The 23,308-nt window shown below is 35.7% G+C and overlaps 1 pseudogene; it reads left to right on the top strand.

Moving 5' to 3' along the window:
* The first annotated feature begins 22,709 nt into the window (after positions 1-22,709).
* LOC126029618 (uncharacterized) lies at positions 22,710-22,803 on the top strand (annotated as a pseudogene).
* The last annotated feature ends 505 nt before the right edge of the window (positions 22,804-23,308 follow it).

Raw genomic sequence — 23,308 nt, 5'->3', positions numbered from 1 at the left:
GGCAGAAGAGGGGATGGCTGGGAGCCTTGATAGTGTACCCAAGTTAGGGAGAAGGCCTTCCACATGGGGTCTTCCCAAACCCAACAATGTGGGTGTCCGGGGGTCCCTCCTGGATTGGGTCCCAAGCTTTCCCCTCCCTTCCCCCAGCTCTGGGTGGGAAGGGCACAGGGTGTAGGGCAGGCAGATCCTGGCTTCCAGCTCTCTATCCATCCTCTCTTGAGCTGGAGGCTAGCTCTAGCCGCATGGGGTTTGGGGAGACCCCATGTGGAAGGCCTTCTCCCTAACTTGGGTGCACTGGGAGCCTTGATAGGCCCCAAGCCTTCCCTTCTTCTGCCCCCGGCCTCCAGGCCTTCTGGGGTTCCAGCCCAGGAGGACAGAAATGGTGTGTCCTAACTGGGCTGTGCTGAGATTTGCTCGGTTGCGCTAAGTTTGTCACTGGCAATTTCTGACTAGTCTACATATGGAAAACCGCGTGGGGGCTAGTGCCCCTGCACGCGCACTGCATGTATTAAGAGTATCCCTTATCTTTATGTTTGTTTTGCGTATCCAGAATGTCCATTTTGTATTCTTCCCTTTCCCACACCCCTACAAAGCTCATTTTTACTCCTTAACTCTCTCACCCCTCCACCAAACATCACTAACCCACATTACTCTTTTTAACTTTAATACTGCACAATGCTAATCACAGACCAAACCCATGCATTGTGTGTGACAACCCCAAACTGTTTCAAAAGACATAAAATGGACACGTATTTCTTTCTAATATTTTGTGTTTTTTCTCTGACAGCTATAAGTCGTACTAAATACTCTCTTATACAGTGACGATTCTAACCACTTTTTATCTTCTCTTTATGAGCTGTTCAACAAGGAATTCTGTTGAAAGAGTCCCCCAGTTTAACGCTTATGATTGAAAAATGCCATGGGGATTGTTGGACTTGTTCTTATGGCCCCCATATGAGCCAATAACGCCACGTGGCATTGCTCCTATTTTGCATAGGCACATTAAAATGGAAAATACTATGCATACAAATAAGATCCTATCTAATAGAGATTGGAACACACAAATCTTGTAGTGCAAAAGGACCTTACACCCTGAACATTGACATAACGACCTGGCACAGGCCTCAGAAGAAAGGGCATTTTCTATTCACCCCTGAACCAGGGAAGCCATCCACAAAACATCCAGGTTATCTATAACATCACCTGGAAGCAATCCTCTACCACGGAAGACCCTACCACTGCTCAGACATCAACCTGCTCAAAAGAGACTTCCCTTAACACTCAGAAGACTTAACAACAACAACGACCTGCTTACAGGACAGGGCTCTCTGCATTGCCCTTCAATGGTGAGGTGAAACAAGAGGACGCTCCACATCCTGACTTCAATGTAGGATATGCAGATTCCAGGACCTTTAATACAGAAACATGATACCAACAACATAGACTGTGTGAAAAATAAAAGTGTGTTGGCACTACAGACAATGTCTTGGATTGGACGATCTAGTTTGCCTGGAGCCTAGAGTTGGTCTTATGCCAGGAAATTTCAGGGGTCGGGTCTCTTCGTATTTAGGCCAAGGTTATTCCTTTCCATTCCCCTCATATTTTGGTGGGCCTATGCAAACAGCAATTGCCACTCTAACACCTTTTTTACTGTGCTCCTTTGACTCTAATCCTTAAAAAAAAAAAACCACTTAAAATTTGAGGTTAACTTAAGCTAATATGCATGTACATGGAAATTTAAAAAATAATATACCTCTAATGTTTAAGGAGTTACGTAAGTTTTATGGCTTTAGATTGCCTTGTGTGCTGTTAAGAAATATAATGTGTTACAATCTGGGGACTTGAGGGACAAAGTACTTGTACATGGATTCTGTTTTATTTATCTTAATGTTCTTTGGCTGAAAGTTCAAAGTTAAGATATCAGCAAGGGGACTGCTTCTGAAAATTATGTTATGGGTGATTGTCCTTCCACTGTAACTTTACCTTGTCCTCTTTCTTTGCATCTTTGTTCTCATAATTAAAAATAAAAAAAATTAAAAAAAGAAAAAAATAAAAACTTACATTAAAAACTCATCAACCAAATCAAATGACTATTTTTAAACCTAATGAATATAACTTGTGAGGGTAGAGTAAATATGCAAGAAACAGAGGAAATCAGTACATTTCTAATGTTATAATCATCATGAAGAGTAATACTGAAGAACAAAAACTATCATCTTAACATCAATTATATATGTCCATATTGACATATTTGAAGAGGAGAAATTAAGTGATAAGAAATCTATTAAGAGGTTGCTAAAACATTAGTGAAGTTGTGTTTGGAAAAAATAGAGAATTAAAATAATTAAAAATTTTTTAGGAATCTCCATAATTTTTGCTGTTGCCAAAAGCATATTTGCGACAATATTTACCCTTAAGTTTCTCTCTGACTTGTCCCCTTAGTAAGGGGACACCTAGGACACAAATCCTTTGCAAGAATAATTTGATTGAAATGAATTGGAGTATGGTGAAGAAAGTCCAGAATAAAGATTTCATTTCTAGGTTTCTTGAATCTTTTTTTTTTTTTTCAAAGAACCGGCTTTTGCTTTTGTTGATCTTTCAGATTGTTTTATTGATTTTCATGTCATTGATTTCTGCTCTAAGCTTTGTTATTTCCTTCTGGCTACCTATACTATTGTTGATTCTTTTTGTTGATCATTTTCTAATTTTCTTTTTTTAATTATTTATTTATCTACTTGTTTGTTTTGGTTTTTGGGTCATACCCAGAAGCACTCAGGGGTTACTTCTGGCTCTATGCTCAGAAATCCCTCCTGGCAGGCTCAGAGGAACATATGAGAAGCCGGGATTTGAACCACTGTCTTTCTGCATTGAAGGCAAATGCCTAACTCCATGCTGTCTCTCTGGCCCATTATAAGCTGTGTCATTAAGCTCTTTCTATAGGCCTCTTCTTCCTTTCTGATGTGTGCTTGCAAAGCAATAAATTTTCCTCTAAGTACTGCTTTTGCTGGTAATTTGTGTCTTCATTGCCATTTGTTTCCAAGAATGTTTTGATTTCCTCTTTGACTTAATCTCTGACCCACTGGTTGTTTAGTAATGAGCTGTTTAATTTTCAGGTGTTAAAGTTTTTCTTTTGTGTCTCTTTGTAGTTCACTTCTAATTTCAGTGACTGTGATATGAAAAGACAGTCTTTATAATTTCTATCCTCTTGACTTTATGGAGATTTATTTTATGGGCCAGCATGTGGTTTATCCTGGAGAATGACCCAGGTGCATTGGAGAAGAATGTGTATTCAGTTTTCTGGGGATGGAGTGCCCTATAGATGTCTATTAGTCCACTTTTTTCCTTTCTCTTTTAAGAAATAGTATATTCTTGTTGGGTTTCAGCCTGGTTAACCAATCAAAGGGTGGCAGGGCAGTGTTGAGGTCTTCCACTATCATTGTGTTGCTATTTGTTTCTTCTTTCAAATTTGTCAACAATTGTATTAAATATTTTTCTCTCCTTCATGGAGTGCATATATGTTAGGAGAGTGATTTTTCCTGTTGTACATATCTTTTGATTAGTACAAAATATCCAACTTTTGTCTGAAAATTTTTGAGTCTAAAGTTTGTGTTAGCTGATATTAATATGGCCTCTCCAGTTTTTTTAAGGGAGTTGTTTGCTTGGATGATTTTCCTCCAGCTTTGGATTTTTGAGTCTATGTTCGTTCTGAATATTTAGATGTGTTTCTTGTAGGCAGAAAAAATGTTGGATTCAACTTTTTGATCCATTTTGACACTCTGTGTCTCTTAACAGATGCATCTAGTTCACTGACATTGAGAGATGTAATTGTCATGGAATTTAGTGTCATCTTTGTGTAGAAGTTTGGTGTGTCTTTTGGCCGTTCTTGTCTTAAAATAGACCTTTCAGTTTTTCTTTCTTTTTTTTTTTTTTTTGGTTTTTAGGCCACACCCGGTGACGCTCAGGGGTTACTCCTGGCTATGCGCTCAGAAGTCGCTCCTGGCTTGGGGTACCATATGGGACACCGGGGGATCAAACCGCGGTCCGTCCAAGGCTAGCGCAGGCAAGGCAGGCACCTTACCTCTTGTGCCACCGCCCGGCCCCCAGTTTTTCTTTTAAGGTTGGTTTTGAGTCTGTAAATTTTCTGAGCTGTTGTTTATCCATGTAGTCATTTATACTTTTTTCAAACCTGAAAGTGAGTCTGGCTGGATGAGTATTCTAGGCTAAGCATTCATTTTATTGAGTTTTGTCACTGTATCCCACCACTGCCTTCTGCAGTGAAGGTGTCTTGTAACAGATCTAGGCTTATTTCACAACCCTGCTTCACATTTCTAAGCTTCTTCTTAACCCTCCCTGTTTGGTGATATACTCTCCCAGGGATATACTCTGCACAGAGATTAGTCAGCTAGCATCTGTCCCTGATTAGGAACTATCATTGAAGTAGAGAAACACTGAAAGAATTTCCCTGGTTAGAGACAGTTCACTCATCTAACATGTAAAAGAGCTGTTTTGTCTAGATCACTATTCTTACTGAGAGTTCTTTCAGACTAATATTAAAAAAAGACTACTGGCCTCGGCATAGTGATAAACCATGAATCATGCTAATGGGGAATAAAACGATGTTTTTCCAAAGGAATTTTAAGTTGATGGACACAAAGTTCAGACAGTTTTACACACAGCCAAATAATTGATGCTAGAAAATATTTATATTATAACTGAGCCAGAAAGCAGGTTGGTGCTTTAGCCACTATAATCTGTGAACAACCTTCTGGTCACTCTTTTATCCTTTTGAAATGCCTTTCCTACTTACTCATTCCATAGGTACCACTGTTACCTACCTTCTCACCCTAGTTTAAGTGCTATCTTTTATATTTTTTCCCAGATTATCCAACCAGGAGATATATCTCTTAGCTTTTCACCTATATTTTTCTTGCATGTGAGCAGTAACTTAATTAAACCCAGTAGAGTTTAAGAGCTTGATATAGAATTTAAAAATATTTCTGGGTACATACACATAATCTTGGCATTTAACTATTTGTAAATATGAATTCTAGTAGACTCTTGGGAGACTGTTAAGACAAAGGGAAGTCACCTTCCATAGTGTCTAGAACATTACAAGATATATATAAATCCAAAAGTTGCGAGTATATCAATAGTGAAATACTGCATACTTTCCAAGTACTTCTACTAGATAAAGGATCCTTGAGCTCAAAAAATGTGCTTGCTTTATTTTCTCAGACAAAAGTATATCAATTTGCTTAGATATAGAACTGTAAATAAATTAAAAAATATTTGTAAGAATCTTTTCTCTAGGTATATGCATTTTAAGAATAGAGACCATGAAGATCTTGAAGGTGGAAAAGGAGAAAAGACTAGATAGTAGGGAATTGAGACAAGTGGTCCTTCTTCCCACTGGCAACTTTCAGGAAGCCAGATGTTCAGGGAATAGAGTGAAAACAATAGATCAGAGTCAGAAAAAAATAAACAAGTAGCACCCACCATCAAGTGGGCTTAATTCAATAGAAATAAAGTAGCTGTGAAAACCCTCTATAGGAATAAAGACTTGACAGTGTTAAACTATTATGTACCTATTTACTTCAGGACAAAACAACAACATGAGTATTGTTTGCTTGTTCAGAGAGTCAATAATAATCAAAGCAAAATGGCAGATGCAGGATTTGTAATCAGAAAGAGGGATTGAAATCCTTCCTCCTTGCAGCGTTTGCTAAAAGACTCTGGATCAGTATGTATGTTTACCCATAAAATGGAATTATACATGTTTAACATTAAGATGAATGGGAGGAGTTAGTAAAAGCAGTCAGCAAATGGTTAGATCCTTAAGAGATGGTTAAGAGTCAGCATCAATTCTTAGGTCTATGACTCTTGTATCTGGTAGGTGCAAGAGTGGTTGTGATTAAATTTAAGTGATTAAATTAAATTTATGATTCAATTTAGGCCCCACAGAATAGGTTCTCACAAATTATTTTGATGTGGGAATTATTTGGAAAAAATTAAAAACTCGTGTTGGTAAGGAGGCCCACAGAGTAGGTTTCTCACCAAAGTATTTTGATGTAGGATTAATTCGAAAAACAACCTAAAAACTTGTGTTGGTAAGGAGAAGCAAGCAGAAACTTAGGATCTTCTCTAAATTTTCCCATCTTAGCATTTTTGCATACAAGTCAACCATACACACACATACACAAATAAAACAACAAATATTCTTTGATCCATTATACAACAATAGCTCTATCTTCATTACTAAGATCAACCAACCAGAAAACATAATCCTGTGGAGCTTTCTTTGAAAGTAGGATAAGCTAGGGTTGGGAGAAGAATAGGACCAGAGTGGTTAAAAAAAAAAAAAAGCCATATAGAAAGTAGAGATATTTTGGGGAATGACCAAACAATTGAGTTGAAGTGAAATAATCCTGCAACAGCTTGCTGAAGAAATGAGAAAATCACTCAAGACACTTGTTTAACAGCTGCTTTTATTTATTAATTTTTTTAAAAAGTTTGAGCCAAGTAATTTGTTCAGTTGCTAAAATCATATAACCAAAGCCACAGATTGTGTTGCTCTAAGGAAAAAAATAAGTGGCTGGAAGTAAGAAACACTCATTGACCAAAAGATAATTTTAAGTGTTCAAAAGTAAAAATGGAGGAAGGCTTATTTTTAAAAACCATTTCTGCCTAAATATTACCAGAGGAACCCCAAATATTCAAAAATGTATGCAAAAATTATAGATATCACCACAAGCAGAAGAATCCAGCCCAAAACACACAATAATTAAAAACTTTTTTCAGTCATTGTTTTGTAGAATTGAGGCTACTGAAAAGTCTCAGAGAGGTAATATTTTCTTTAGCAGCAAGAGAAATAATGAATTGTTTCCCCTCAACTTTTCTTCTAAAAAGAAATGAAATTGACTGAAGACAAAAAAACAATTTATTGCTGCCTTCTGTTATTTTTTCACTTCTATATCTGTACCTCTATACCTGTACATTAGTTAAAATATATCAGCATTTTGAACCATTTGCAAAAGACAAAATATAACCACTTACATTAATAAAAACATTTAATAAAAGCTTTTATAATTAGGAGATGCCCAGGTAAGCACACAGTTCTTAAAAGTCTTGCTTTGTAGTTTTTCTTATTGTAAGCACCTTCCAACTATATTTCTTTCCTGTAGTTACTCTAGCCTACCATTGACACCCTAGTTTTTGGTTATGGCCCTCATTTTTGTGACTTTCACCTGCAGTTCCACCTATAAAAAGCTACCTAGGGGTATAATGGTTAACATAAAGGCAATAGCCAAACTAGAGCAGTGTTTTCATTTGCTGGCCAGACCTTGAGATTTTTGGATACTTTAATATTATAGGACTTCACATCTTAATGGTATTTTTAATATATCATTAATTTTTCAAAGTAATTTCTAATCACAAATTAGAACTCAAATACTATTAATAGGTATACAATAAAAATTTATTTTCTGATCTACTCCTTAGTCTGGTTCATGCAAATACCTGAAACTTCACAGTTGTTCTATTTATACTTATATCCACATTCATAAAATAAACTCTTACTTTCACATTTTATCTTTTGAAGACAGCATTCAACTATCTGAAATTTTATTTGATAATTTTATTATTTTATATTATCCTACCTCTCCTGCAGGCCTCTCAATGTAGTTTCTTTTCTTAATTTGGATTTTACAAATATTTTCTCTCAAAGTTATAATTTTAAAGAAAAATTATGCTTCAAAAAATAGAAGAGGACACAGGAAATGAAGACATATACCTTGCTCATGGATTGGGAGGACATTATTAAAATGTCAAGACATCCTAAAACATTGTACAGATTTATTGCAACCCTATAAAAATTACCATTTTTAAAAGAAGCTGATCAGACACTCCTGAAAGTCTTGTTATAAAATAAATGTTCACAAATAGCTAAAAATAAAAAAGATGGAAAAATCACTTTCTGAACATTAAACAATAATAAAAAGCAGTAGTCATTAAAACAGCATGGTATTGCAATAAAGACAAATCTGTGAAGTAGACTAATATCAGAAGATACTTGCACAGCTTCATGAACAATTTCATGAACAAAAGATATAGGAGCAAGACATACAAAGTGGAACAAGGAAAGCCTCTTCAACAATTGGTGCTGGGAAAATTGGTCAACTATATGCAAAATATTGAACTCAGACCTCTCAAAATCATGCATGAAATTCAAATAAAAATGGATTAAATACTTTGATATCAGATCTAAAACCATAGGTACATAGAGGAAAACATAGGCATAAAATTCTATGACACTGAAGCTAAAGGCATCTTCAAGAATAAAGCACTAACTGGCCAAGCAAGTGTAAGCAGAGACAAACAAAAGAGACTACATTAAACTCAGAAGTTTCTATACCTCAAAGGAAATAGGATACAAATGCTAGACTTGGAATAGGAGATTTTTTTCACCTAATATCCATCAGATTCATCAGACAAGGAGTTTTGTCTAAACTATACAAGGAATTGACTAAACTTTACAAAAAAAAAATCTAACCCATCAAAAAATTGGGAGAAGAAATAAACAGACATTTCCCCAAAGAAGAAATAGAGATGACCAAAAGGCACATGAAAAAATACTCATCACTAATTATCTAGGAAGGAGATAAAAAACAAAACAACCATAAGATATCATCTCACACCAACAACTAGCACAAATCATACACAAAAATAAAAACTAAGAAAGAACAGTCTGTGGGGCCAGAGCCATAGCACTGTGGTAGGGCACTGCATGTGGCTAACCTAGTATGGACCTCAGTTCAATTCCCAGTTTTTCATATGGCCCCCCAAATCAGGAGCAATTTCTGAGAGCATAGCCAGAAGTAACCCCTGAGTATTACTGGATGTGCCCCCTCCCTCCCAAAAAAGAAAGAAACAAACAAAAACTAATAGAAAAAGAGCAGTCATCTCAGTCATTGCTGGTGGGGATGAAAACTGATCCAGCCTTTTTGAAAACTATTTGGACATTCCTTAAAAAAGATAAAAATTGAGCTTCTATATGACCCAGCAATACCACACCTTGGGATTTATCCCCAGGAACTCAAAAGCACAACACAAAAATGCCCTCTGCAATCTATGTCCAGCTCAGCACTATTTAAAATAGCTAGAATCTGAAACCAACCCAGGTGCCCAAAAAACAGAGGAGTGACTAAATAAACTGTGGTTCATCTACCAGGGGTCCTCAAACTTTTTAAACAGGGGGCCAGTTCACTGTCCTTCAGACTGTTGGAGGGCCAGATTATAGTAAAAACAAAAATTATGAACAAATTTCTATGCACTCTGCATATATCTTATTTAGAAGTGAAGAAACAAAATGGGAATAAATACAATATATGGCCACGGGCTGTAGTTTGAAGACCCCTGATGGAATACTATGCAGCTGCAAGGAAAAATGAAGCCATGAAATTTTCTTATACATGGCTGGACATAAAGACTATTATGCTGAGTGAAATGAGACAGCAGGAAAGGGATAGACATAGAATAATCTAACTCATTTGTGGGATATAAGAAAAACAAGAGAGAGTATGGTGATAATTCCCAAAGACAATAAAGACAAAAGTCAGGAGGTTCAGCCCACTGTATAAAGCTCATCACAAAGAGTAGTGAGTATGGCTAGAGTAGAGAAGATTCTACTAGGACTCTGAAAGTTGGAACTGATTGCTCTGCATCAGAACTTACTGCTAACAGTGGAGAAACTAATAGGCAAGGCACCTCTCCATTAACAATAGCACAAACCACAGTATGAAAAAGATAAAAGATACAGAGGGAGAGAAAAAGAGTGTGAGAGAAGAGTGAGAGAGAGAAGCAATTTGCCTTCTCTAGAGCAAGGCAGGGAGTGGGGTGAGAGTGAGAGGGAAACAGGAGACATTGGTGACAGCAAGGGTGTACTGGTGAAGGATGGTATTGTATGACTGAAACCCAACAATGAACACTTTTGTAACCATAGTGTTTAAATAAAACAATTAAAAAAAAACAAAGAAAATAAATTGGTATCATGATTCTCTATATACTAAAATGGCTTTACTACTGGGTCTCATTGGTTTCATTTCTGTAACTTAATTGAGCTGATAGACTGGTCGCTGGCTGGATTCAGTCGTTTCTTTCATTGGGTTATATTCTTTTCTATGTCTTACTTGGGCTTCCTTAGAGCATGCCTGTCATAGGAAGCATTCCAAAAGAATGAATATGAAAGTTCTCTGATCTCTTGAAGTTCAATTTCAAAACATGTCCTTTTTACTTCAATCATATTTCACTAGTCAGCACAACTGACAGAGCAAACACTCCACCAAAGGGTAAATTGAGAAAAAGAGTGACAGGATTCTTATTGCAAATATCTGGGAATCATTTGGAAATAATTTTCCATGGTTTTATCTCTTTAATATCAGTATTTAATTTATTACTTTAATATTAGATATGGTGAGCCAAGTTCAATAAAATTCTATTTTTACAATGTATTTATTTTTCTTAGAATTAAAGATTGTCATATATTTTCTTCATGCATTAGTAGGGTTCCATGTATTCTTAGTTTTCTATAGAATTAATCATACTTTCACCTTTAAAATTCATCAGATCACTAGAACTCTGCAGAAATGTCCATTTCCCTGAAGAAATAAGAGATCAGTACTTATATCTGCTACATAGCTGTCATTTTCAAACCACACTCTCCTCTTGGAGTTCTCTTTCTTGAATGTGTCTTCTCTCCCTCCACTTCCCTTTAAAAATTTGACTTTTTATCAATATACACTAATCTTTCAAAAGAAGATAAGGGAAAAAGAAACATTTTGAGTTATTTTCAAATTGTTTTAAATCTTCCAAATAAAAACATCTCTGGGGATCTCTCTCTCTCTCTCTTACTTTCTCTCTCACTTTCTTTCACTTTCACTTTCTTTCTCTCTCACACACACACAAATTATGACTTTAGAACAGCAAGTCTTTATAATGCTGAAGAAAGGATAAATATTAGTGAGGTCAATAAAACTCTGGAGGGCACTCTAATGAGAATGATTTAAGGGATATATGTTAAAGGAAGAAGGGTACCAATAAAGGAGCGCCTCCAGTAAGAAAATGGTATTTGGATTTAAGTGATTCTTAAAGTAAGTAGGGAGCAGAATCAAAAGACCTTAATATAATAAAATGTAAGAAAAATATTGGAACTAATGACAGATTTATATGAAAATACAAGATGGTATAATTTGAGAGGGGCTCTCATTAGTGCTGAGAGTATTTGGGGAGTACTCCCCCTGACACTAGTTTAGCTGAGTATACTAGACGGTTCAGTGTGACCCTAGAAATTTGGTAGTGGTTAGGCCCTGTTGTTTTGTGGCCATCAGAAATGATTCATAGGTATTAATATAGAGTGTACACAGCATCATCAGGGCACAGTATGCCAGTCCTGTGCACTATCTAGTACTTTGAATTATCTCCTTTTCCCACAATGGTATAATGTTTCTGTTTTGTTTTGTTTTGTTTTGTTTTGTTTTAGAGACATATCTGGTGGTAAGCAGGGCTCAATACTGGCTCTGCATTCAGGGGTCACAGCTGGTGGGGCACAGAACACCATATGGAATGCTGAGAATCAAACCTGGGTTGGCTACATACAAGGTAATCACCCTACACACTGATTATTGTCTGGCTAATGATAGTTTAATATTTAATGACAGAAAATCCACAACCATATTTTTATATATTATAAAAACAAATTCAACCCTAAAAATGGCAAAGGAAGCCTGGGTTTGAGAAAGTATCACCACTCTTTACTAAGAGGTTTGACTCAACATTAGATGCTTATATATTTTTATTTGCCACAGGAGTTGTTTTGACCATAAATTATTACTGAAATTGCCAGGTACTATTTTGAGTTTCAATGATTATCTGTGCATGGCTTTCAAGAATGTTCTTCAAGTTATAATCATGTAAACTACTTTAGTTAGTAGGACATTGACATTACTGAAGCTATTTGTTACTGCAGCAGAAGCTAGCCGGCTCCAGCTAAAAAAATTCTAGATAAATACGAAAGAAGTAATAAAGGGCGTGGGATAGCTCAGTAATAAAATACCTGCCTTTCTATCATGTTAGTAATAAGCTGTACAGTATCATCACCAGCACTGGCGCACATGTTAAAGTGAGATCCTAGAAGCTTTGCTCTATAAAGTATTTAGTACAACAACAAAATATATAATATCTGAAGCACCACGTCTAGTGATTGCAACTCCTAATGATGGCCAAAATGGGGGGGGGGGATGTGAGGGAAGGAGAATAGGAAACATTTTGTAGTAAATATATATATAAAGTGATTATAAGAAAGCATTAGGATTTTTAATTTTTCTTCTGAATTAGAAATTTAATTTATGACCTTATTAAAATCAGTACTTGGAGTTAGAACATGGCATTGAATATTGATTGCTTTTTCAGTTTTGACTTCCTGATTTATACATATCAAGTATAAATGATATCTTCACTGTGTTTTAGGAACATTAATTAAAAAATATGTGTCAGATTTCCATGTAATATTCTTATTATGTCTGTTAAAAAAGATTACTTAGGAACATTGAGATGGCTCAATAAGCACAACATACACTTCCCATATAGGTGAGCTGGGCTTAATCCCTTTCTGTCACTACATGGTTACCTACCTAAGGTCTACCAGGAATGATGCCTAAGCAGTATAATGTGTCTCCACCTGCCACCCCTCAAAAAGAAAAATATTCCCTAAGTCATTGAGATTCCATCTGAATCAGGATGGATTCAAATAAAAAAAAAAACTAATGTAGAATGCTATTATGTCTCACAAAAACAAATGTGTTACAAAGTGCATTACTTATCATAAGAATGGAAATATAGGAGAGAAGGTAAGTCCTTGTCAGCAGATCCTGGTTCAAATGCTTGTCACAACAAATGGTCCTCCAAGGAACCAGATGTTACATTTGGCCAACTGGCCAGAAATAACACCAGATCATATCTCTATCTACCTACCTACCTATCTACCTACCTACCTACCTACCTACCTATCTATCTATCTATCTATCTATCTATCTATCTATCTATCTATCTATCTATCTATCTACCTATCTATCATCTATCTATCTCTCTGTCTGTCTGTCTATCTATCTATCTATTATCTATCTATCATCTATCTCTATATATATCTATCTCTATCTAAATGTAGAATACTGGTATTTAAATGATGCTAGGTGCAATACTTTAGGAACAGTGGTATATTTTTTAACTCAAAGGGGGAAATCACTTACACACACAAGGGAATTTCTGTTTCTGTCACCTTAAGAAAGTTATAATTATTAAAACAACATTATTGCTTTAAGTTGGTCATATTTGTTTCATCAAAATTTTTTCTGGACCCTATTATATAGCTCAATGGTAGAACCTTGTTCTGCCTTCATGAGTCCCTGTATGGCTTCCTAACATCAATTCACATCATTAAATAAAATCACTGACACTGCCATTTGTGATATCCAGTCCAACAGTGAGGTTTGTGGCTCTCATCACTGTCACAGCTTCCAGAAACCACCACCACAATGAGATGTCCTGTTTCAACCAAAAGATTCTTTCTGTAACTGAAGTTAGAGGATAAATTCAGGATAGAAGAAGACTATTAACAATCAGAAAGGTTAATAATCATAAGGGTGCAAAACAAAATAAGACTAAGTAGCTCTAGTATTGTCACATGATACTTATGAAAGCCCATGATGAAAACACAGAAGTCTCTTCATTTCTTTAGAGAGGAATGGTTCAGAGAGATGAAGTGACTAGGAAAGTCACATAACTAGTGAAGATATCTGAAATAAAATTCAAATTTAGGTCTTTGAAATTTATTTTCTAACTTTCTGCTCTACTATATATCTTCTACATGACATTCAATTTATGACAAGCCAGAGTCCTTAATGTTTCCTCAAAATTATCCGCTCACTAACTAGATAGGTAAGACTTGCCTTTTTTTACTCCTATCTAGCTATGCAATACTTTCTTCACTATTAGAGCAATGAGAAATTTTAGAAAACAAAATGCTAATGTATTAAATTTTCTGATTTAATTTATTTTACATGTATTTACATACCATACTTTTTTGTTTTGTTTTGCTTTTCGGCCACAACGTTTTTATGCTCAGGGGTTACTCCTGGCTAAGTGCTCAGAAATTGCCCCTGGCTTGGGGGGACCATATGGGACTCCGGGGGATCGAACCACGGTCCTTGCTTGGCTAGCGCTTGCAAGGCAGACACCTTACCTCAAGCACCACCTCACCGGCCCCACATACCATACATTTTTAAATAATTTAAATAATATGTAAAAAATAATTTGATATTATTATATATTCACTCATATACTGAGTATCTGCTATTTCAGGCAATGCTCTAAACACAGGATTATAGCAAAATAGGAAAACATGTGTTGTCCCTGAAAATACTTGTCCTGGAGGAAAGGGACAATAGGCAGTAGGAAAAATAAAGTGTAATTTTGTTAGTGATAATTGCTAAAATAGGAAAACAAAGGCATGTGAAAGGGATAGTAATCTGAGTAGGTGAGAGAGGAACAGCTAAAATTTCAAATGTATTATTCCAGGAAACATTTCGGTAAAAAGTTAACAACTAAATTTGATGCTTTTGAGGTAATGGGTTATTTTTTGTTTTGTTTTGTTTTGTTTTGGTCCACACCCATTTGATGCTCAGGGGTTACTCCTGGCTAAGCACTCAGAAATTGCCCCTGGCTTGGTGGGACCATATGGGACGCTGGGGGATCGAATCGCGGTCCTTTCTTCGCTAGCGCTTGCAAGGCAGACACCTTACCTCTAGCACCACCTCACCGGCCCTGAGGTAATGGGTTTTATAGCTATACCTGACATGACAGGCAAAATTCTAAGATGGCACCATAGCCCTATTGTTCCATTGTTGGATTTTTCATAATTATGCATTTACACAGCAAAAGGGGTTTGCAAACATTAACTCGAGATGGGAGATTTTGTTTGTAGGCCTAAGCTAAAAAATAATCCCTAAAAAAGGTATTTCTACTTTTGAAAAATGGTTCAGATAGATGAAGTGACTAATTATAAAGTGTTAAACAAGAAAGTCAGATAGGAATTTTGAGGATATAACAAGAGTGGATCTTTTTTATTGCCGAGATGGAGGAAGCCCTGGGAGAAAACCTGAGAAATAATTCTAGGTGGTGAAGGTGCCATCTGGCCTATCACAGCAAGATGATCCTGAGTTCCATAGCTGCAAAGGATTAAATTCAAGATGACAAAGCAGATATTTCCCAAAGGTCCCACATAAGAATACAGTTGGTCTTCACTTTGATTTCTTTGTAACTGAGCCAAATATAAACAAGTGAAGACACAGAATTAAGTAAGATCAGTGTTTCATGTTTATAGTTACAATCATAAATATGTCTTCATTGGTCCCATGTGCACCACAGTTTACTTAAACATCTTCTTTAAATCTTTTTGTTATTAGATAATGTTGCAACAAACACCTTTATACATATGACACTTTTTCTTAGTTTGGTAATATCTTTGAAATAATGCTACTTTATAAATAATGTATGCGGGGCCGGCGAGATAGCATGGAGATAAGGCGTTTGCCTTCCATGCAGAACGATGGTGGTTCGAATCCCGGCATCCCATATGGCTCCCTGTGCCTACCAGGGGCGATTTTAGAATAACCTCTGAGCACTGCCAGGTGTGATCCAAAAACCAATATAAATAAATAAATAAATAAATAAATAAATAAATAAATAAATAAATAATGTATGCACCTTCATTTGGGGGGATCTTGAAGAATTGAGTAAATCACTTAAAATGTATGAATTTTTAGCTGTTTAAGTTAAAAAGTGTCAACGATGAGGGGACAGAATGGTGGCACAAGCATTTGTTTTGCCCGCTCTAGTTTAGGACAGACCGTGTTTAGATGCCCCAGTGTCTCATATGGTCTCCCAAGCCAGGAGCTATTTCTGAGCGCATAGTCAGGAGTAACCCCTGTGCATCACGGGGTGTGGCCCCAAAACAAAAATAAAGCACAAAAAAAGTGGCAACAATGAAAAACAATTAAAAATCGTTTCCATAATGAAGCAACAGCACAGCAGTAGGGCTTTTGCCTGCATGTGACTGAACAGGACAGACCTGAGTTCAATCCCAGACTTCCCATATGATCCAGCAAGGCAGGAGCGATTTCTGAGCACATAGCCAGGAGTAACCCCTGAGCGTCACCAGGTGTGGCCTAAAAATATAAAAAAAAAAACAAAATAAAAAAAATTTCATGCAAACATTTATTCAAAGAATAAAAATTTCTCCCAATTTGTTTACTGACAGCATTTTAGTCTCTTGACTCTTAAAAGAGATAATGTTTACCAAGTTACTGACAGGTGAGAGAGGTTATTAATATTAAAATCATACTTACATTTATACCACAAAAATCTCAATAAATACCCTATGAGAAATTGAATCAAGTCCTTCAAAGTGAGAACACAAGAACATGAAAAATAAGGAGAGCCCATGAAACCATATATACTGTCAATATCTTTTTTAAAATTCCAGTAGAGGGTCATGAGATAATTTAGTATTTAGGCATTCATCCAGCCCAGATTCAGCTGCCAGCTTCTCATGTTTCCTCTACTATTGTAGAGTGCAGCCTGGAGGCTCCCCACCTCGAGCAATATCAGCCCTAGAAGTCCCCAGCACTACCCAAGTGGCCAGAGCATACCTGGATCTGCAGAATCTGAGTTGCATCAATTCCAGCCCTGGCACAGAATCAAACACCCAAATGGCTGAGAATTGCTGGTCAGGTTCCCTGACTTCCTGATCAAGATTTGTAAAACTCTGCCACACTGCCCCAAATCACAAGTGGTAATAAATACAACTTAAATTGATTCTATTTTATAAAACTGATGCCTGATTTTCAATGAAAAAGCACATTTAATAAGGGAGAAATGAATAGACCAATTACCAGAGAAATCATTAAAGTGGGCAAGTAAGAGAACTAAGTATCTCTTACTTTTTGAACATTTGTAGTTCTAGTCCATGGCATTCTTATTGTCAAATAGTAAATGAAAAATGGAAATAACTGAAAGGTATTGAAAATAAGTTAAGTTGGCAAGAAAATTAGAGAAAAAAATAAGAAAATGAGATTGACCTTTAGTAAAATTAGTTGAAAAATCTATAGTATTTACTTATAGTAAATTATAATATAATTTTAAGAAATGTAACGACTCTCCTGTAAAGAATACTATAAAATGCATATTCTGTTAAAAATTTATATTTTAGGGGCCGGGCGGTGGCGCTAAAGGTAAGGTGCCAGCCTTGCCTGCACTAGCCTTGGACGGACCGCGGTTCGATCCCCCGGTGTCCCATATGGTTCCCCAAGCCAGGAGCAACTTCTGAGCACATAGCCAGGAGTAACCCCTGAGCATTACCGGGTGTGGCCCAAAAATAAAAAAAAATTCATATTTTAGTTAAAATTGACTCAAATAAGTAAAAATATTAATTCTCTTAAGGATAAATATATTTGGTAGACTGAAAATTTTAATGAAATTTGTACAAAGTTACAATTATATTAAACATTTATTTAAAAAAATTGAAAGTCACAAAAATATATTACATAGAATACCAAGAAGTTTTATATTAATTAAAGATATTAAAATATTCTACAAAATTAATAAATCTTTGAAATGTAGTACAAGTCCAAAAATGGTCAGCTATTAGTGAGATAAAGCATGGAACTTAAAAATGAATCTAGATTACTGAGATCCATAGATACAGAGGTCTTATTTTATCACCCAGGATGGAGCAGAAGTTTTCCAAACACCACGAAAGCACCACTGGTAGAGTAAATGAACCTGAACGGAGTCTATAGTTAATCCCGTGACAATATACCCCAAGGGTGGAGAAACCCCATAGCGCTAAGGCCAAGTGAATTCCTTTTCGAATGACCCCAATATTTACTGTGCCAGTGCAGGAGGGGAAAAAAAGGCAAAAAGCACAAAACATTTTTATCTTTTATATATTATTTTTATCTTCATTTATTATTATTATTATTGTTTTTATTTTTATTTACCTATCTACTTTTTGTCGATTTCTTTGTTTTGATGTGGTTATTGAAGTTGTTGCCCCCATTTATATATTTTTTCTTCTTCTTCATCTTTTCTTTTTTTTCTTTAGATGCTCTGCCATGTTTTTTAACTCAAGACCATGGCTTTTTTTTGTGGTGCCTATCGTTGTCACTGGAGTGCTCACTGGATATTTGACTCTTCTTTTTGTACTGTTGGGGTGTTTCACCTTTTTCTCCTTCATCTCTCAAATGGATGATGAGAGCCTCTAGAAGGATTCCCCCCATTTTCGGCATATTAGACTTTTACCCCAGTTTATTACTTTTCTCTTCTTCAAATAAAACCACATAACTTGAACTATGTAGTCCTTCCTCCCAGTTAGAGGGGGAAATAAGGGAGGCACCAAGACCAAGCTACTAAGTAGTAAGCTAGGTACAGAGGGGACCACAATTTCTCGAAGCCCCGGGGGTGAGGGAGGAGGATATGGGAGATAGGACGAACACGGAGGTGTAGGGAGGACAAATCGGTGATGGGAAGCCCCCTGATTTTATGTAAATGTGAACCTGTAATATTATTATCAACAATATGTAAACCACTAAGATAAAAATAAAAATTATATTAAAAATTAATCTAGATATTATTAAAATGTAAAATATCACATAGAAGTAATAGGAGTTTTTTTTGTAGAATTGGCTTTAAATAGTTTCCACTAATAAAAATGTACTGTATCTATGTTACACAATAAATGAAGCACAAAGTAAACAATTAGATATTATGTTAAACAAAGTAAACAAGAAGAAAGAAAGAAAGAAAGAAAGAAAGAAAGAAAGAAAGAAAGAAAGAAAGAAAGAAAGAAAGAAAGAAAGAAAGAAAGAAAGAAAGAAAGAAAGAAAGAAGAAGAAAGAAAGAAAGAAAGAAAGATAGAAAGAATAGAAGAAAGAAAAGAAAGAAAGAAAGAAAAGAAAGAAAGAAAGAAAGAAAGAAAGAAAGAAAGAAAGAAAGAAAGAAAGAAAGAAAAAGAAAGAAAGAAAGAAAGAAAGAAAAAAGAAAGAAAGAAGAAAGAAAGAAAGAAAGAAAAAAAAGAAAGAAAAAGAAAGGAAGGAAGGAAGGAAGGAAAGAAGGAAGGAAGGAAGGAAGGAAGGAAGGAAGGAAGGAAGGAAGGAAGGAAGGAAGGAAGGAAGGATAAATACAGAATGATATCACTTATATGTGGTATTTAGAATAACTGCATGAAGAAATGTAATGGTTTAAATGGGAGTTGTCTTAAATACCCCTGGCCCCAGAGTATAGAATGGACAAGAAAAGAAACTGAGTGGAAGAGGAGAAACACAAATATGAAAGGATGGGGGCCAGGGGCCAAGTGGTCGCAGGTGCATTTGGTAGTGTTATAAAAAGGACAGAACTATGGGATGCATGCTGGGAACAGGGGTGGAGGGAGGACAATATTGGTGATGGGAACACCCCTAACTCACTATCACTATGTACCTAAAATATTACTGTGAAAGATTTGTAATCCACTCTGATTAAAATAAAAAAAGGAAATGCTAATCTAATTTTGGAAATAAAAATCACAGACAGACCCTAAAAAAAAAAAGGGACAGAACTAAATATCCAACCAAAGGCAACAACAATGGAATCAAGAGACCCAAACTTTAACAATATAAACTTAAAATGGGCCTGTTATACTGACAGGCTGGGGAGCTAAGGTATTGGATGGGATGTACTTGGGGAACATTGGTGAAGAGATGTGGACACTGATGGTGAGATTGGCCTTGATTCAGTGTATGTCTGAAACCCATCTATGAAAGATCTTGTAAATCAGAATGGTTTTAATAAAATTAAAAAATAATAATTAGGAAAAGTATATTAAAATTAAAAACTTTGCAGAATTCGAATCCCGGTGTCCCATATGGTCCCCCGTGCCTGCCAGGAGGGATTTCTGAGCAGACAGCCAGGAGTAACCTCTGAGCACCGCCAGGTGTGACCCAAAAACCAAAAAAAAAAAAAAAATTTGCAGAACATTTTATAAAGAAGATATTTTCTAAAGATGATATAGTTGAGAAATTTGGTTATTAAGGATTTTTTTTGTTTTGGTTTTTGGGCCACACCCAGCAGCACTCAGTTGTTACTCCTGGCTATCTGCTCAGAAATAGCTCCTGCCAGGCACGGGGGTCCATATGGAACGCCGGATTAGAACCAACTACCAACCACCTTAGGTCTTGGATCAGCTGCTTGCAAGGCAAACACTGCTGTGCTATCTCTCTGGTCCCTCAATTCTTTTTTTTTTTTTTAATTTTTATTGTGGCCAAAGTGAGTTACAAATCTTTCACAGTAATATTTAAGGTACATAGTGACAATGAATAGGAGGCATTCCCACCACCATGGTTATATAAAGAATTTTTAATTTACATAAACTAAAGTGGGCCAGAGAGAAAATATATGGATTATGGTACATGCCTTGTACATGGTCAATATAGTTAAATATTAGGTACCATGGATGGTGTCTGGAGCATTTCCACAATTGATTCTTGAGGACAAAGTAAGGCGTAAGCCCTCAGCATGTCTGTGTAATTCCAAAACAAACCCAAATTGTTACACACAAAAATCAAACAAAATATAATAAAAATTCAACATTCAGGGTCAGAGAGATAGCATAGCAGTAGGGCATTTGTATGTTGCCTATCCAGGATGGACGGTGGTAAGAATCCTGGCATACCAAATGATCCCCTTGCCTGCCAGAAGCAATTTCTGAGCTCAGAGCCAGGATTAACCCTGAGCACTGCTGGGTGTAACCCGAAAACAAAACAAAAAAATGAAACATTTAACCAAATGTTATTACTACATGTAGAATTATTATTATGCTGACAAATACCTCAATGGAAAATAGAGATATGGATTTTTAGTTAAGGCATCACAACATGACCCTAAGCATTTATTTTGGTTCTCTTCAGGAATTCCAGCAAAGTGAAGTAAAGGGATGATAAAGTATGGTCACAGAGACAAAAAAGAATAGGAACCAAACAGGCACTTGCACTTAAGAGGCATAAAGGTAGAGTCTCTGCAGTCACTGTTCCAGGCCAAATCTTCTTGAATCACATATGATCCCCAAGCATCACTAGGGGTCATTCCAAACAAAAACAAACAAAATAATAACAGAAGAGACAAATAGGAAATGCTTATAACATTTAGAAGAAGGTAGGATAGGATAAGTGTTTCTTTAAAGAAAGAAGATCACCTATAATATCATTTTCTTAAGTCTTATTGTAGTGATAAAAATTTTGATATCTGAGGCCAGAGAGATAGCACAGCGGTAAGGCATTTGCCTTAGGCGCAGAAGGATGGTGGTTAGAATCCCGGCATCCCATATGGTCCCCCAAGCCTGCCAGGGGCGATTTCTGAGCATAGAGCCAGGAGTAACCCCTGAGCGCTGCCCGGTGTGACTCAAAAACCAAAAAAAAAAAAAAAATTGATATCTGGTAGTTATTTACTAATCAAGATCAGATTATGTGAGGGCTAATCTTTATTTTAAAAATCAGTCATTTTTATTTCTGACTCATTTCTTTAATTTCGTGGGCTAATAATCTTCTGTGTTTAATATATATTTTAAAATTTGCATACATTTTTTGTAAAAGAGATCAGGTAATTCTGAACATGTGTTTCATCTGATCTTTATGATAGTGTTTGTGCTTAAAATCTCATTATAATTCTTTGCTTTCTTCACCCTGCTCTATTTTTGTTTTATTTTATCTTTAATTGTGAAAAATGGCAAATAATTTTAAAGGTAGATAATAACTACATTGGACACATTACACAGGTTCAGTAATTATCAACCCATACATGTATCTTGTTCCATTTATATTTTTTTCAAATTTTCCATGAGAAAATGAGAAATACAAAAAATAAGAAGATTAACTCAGGAGATATAACCTATAGAGTTCCATGAGGAAAAAAAAGAAAATAAAGTCAGGAGTAAGAGAGAGCTCAGAAACAGACAGAAAATAGAAAGAAATTAACAAAGAAATTATACCCTCAAATGTTCTAAAAGCAACAAGCACACGTTTTCTTAAAGGTGAATTCCATCAATCATCTCAGACAATGAAAAGAACTTGCAAGCTCATCACAAAATGTGTGTTTTGAGAATAAAGAAAATTCCTTCAACATGTATTTATGTTTATGCAAAGGCTAAGATTACTTTCTTTTAAATAGTGGAGTACTTTGTGCTGAAATATGTGTGTGTGTGTGTGTGTGTGTGTGTGTGTGTGTGTGTGTGTGTGTGTGTGTGTGTGTGCATCTTGGGGATTAGGTAAAAGAATAAAGGAAGTCAGTGATACAATAGTGGAAACTAGAGTTTTGGTGATAATCAAAGCTAGTATATACAGTTATAGTATTAGATAATTTGTACAACTGAGGCATTTGAAAATGGATGTCAATGTATTCTCAATACAGAGAAAATCAAAGAGATATAAGAGAAAGAACAAAAACAGTGATTTTAATAAACCATAGATACTGTAAATACAAATAAAATACTTTGAAAATTCTGTGAAAAATGGTGCTCAATTTAAAATTATATAGAGGTAAATTACCAAGTGTGGGAGTAGAAAGATAAACCTATGCTCGCTTCAGTAACACATATACTAAAATTGGAAAGATACAAAGAAGATTAGTATGGCCCCTGTGCAAATTCGTGAAGCATTCCATATTTTTAAGCTGTAAAATGAAAAAGATAAAAAAAAGGAAGATAAACTTTCATACATCAAGTTTTCAAAAAATTAGATAGTTTTGTGTATTCTTTCTTAGTATCATACTAGAATAAACCCCTAAAACAAAGTGAGAGAAAATCAAGGAAATAGGGCCTCAAAAACGGGGGAGCTGCAAAAGGAATTTTATAACAGGGTTAAAAAGACGTCCCAGGATAATATTTGAGTAGTTTGAAAAAATGTGAACTAGTCAAGATTAAAGCAAAATGATTTAAGTTTTTGTTTTAATCTTTTTTATGTGTGTGTGCCACATTCAGAGGTATTGAGAGTTTATGTACTCTGTGTTCTGGGATTTCTCTGGGCAGGTTTGGGGAACCATGTGCAGTGCTTTGGCTTGAACCTCAGAAGGTTTCATGTAAAGCAAATTTTTTAACTACTGTACTATCTCTTTAATCTAATTGAGATATTTTAAAGATAAAAGCATGTATCACTTAAGTGTGTACCTTATTGAG

This window comes from Suncus etruscus, chromosome 1 (genome assembly GCF_024139225.1).
Source record: "Suncus etruscus isolate mSunEtr1 chromosome 1, mSunEtr1.pri.cur, whole genome shotgun sequence".
In the NCBI taxonomy this organism is placed as follows: domain Eukaryota; kingdom Metazoa; phylum Chordata; class Mammalia; order Eulipotyphla; family Soricidae; genus Suncus; species Suncus etruscus.
The sequence above is the reverse complement of the archived record's forward strand: the minus strand, read 5'-3'. Positions and strand labels throughout refer to the sequence as shown.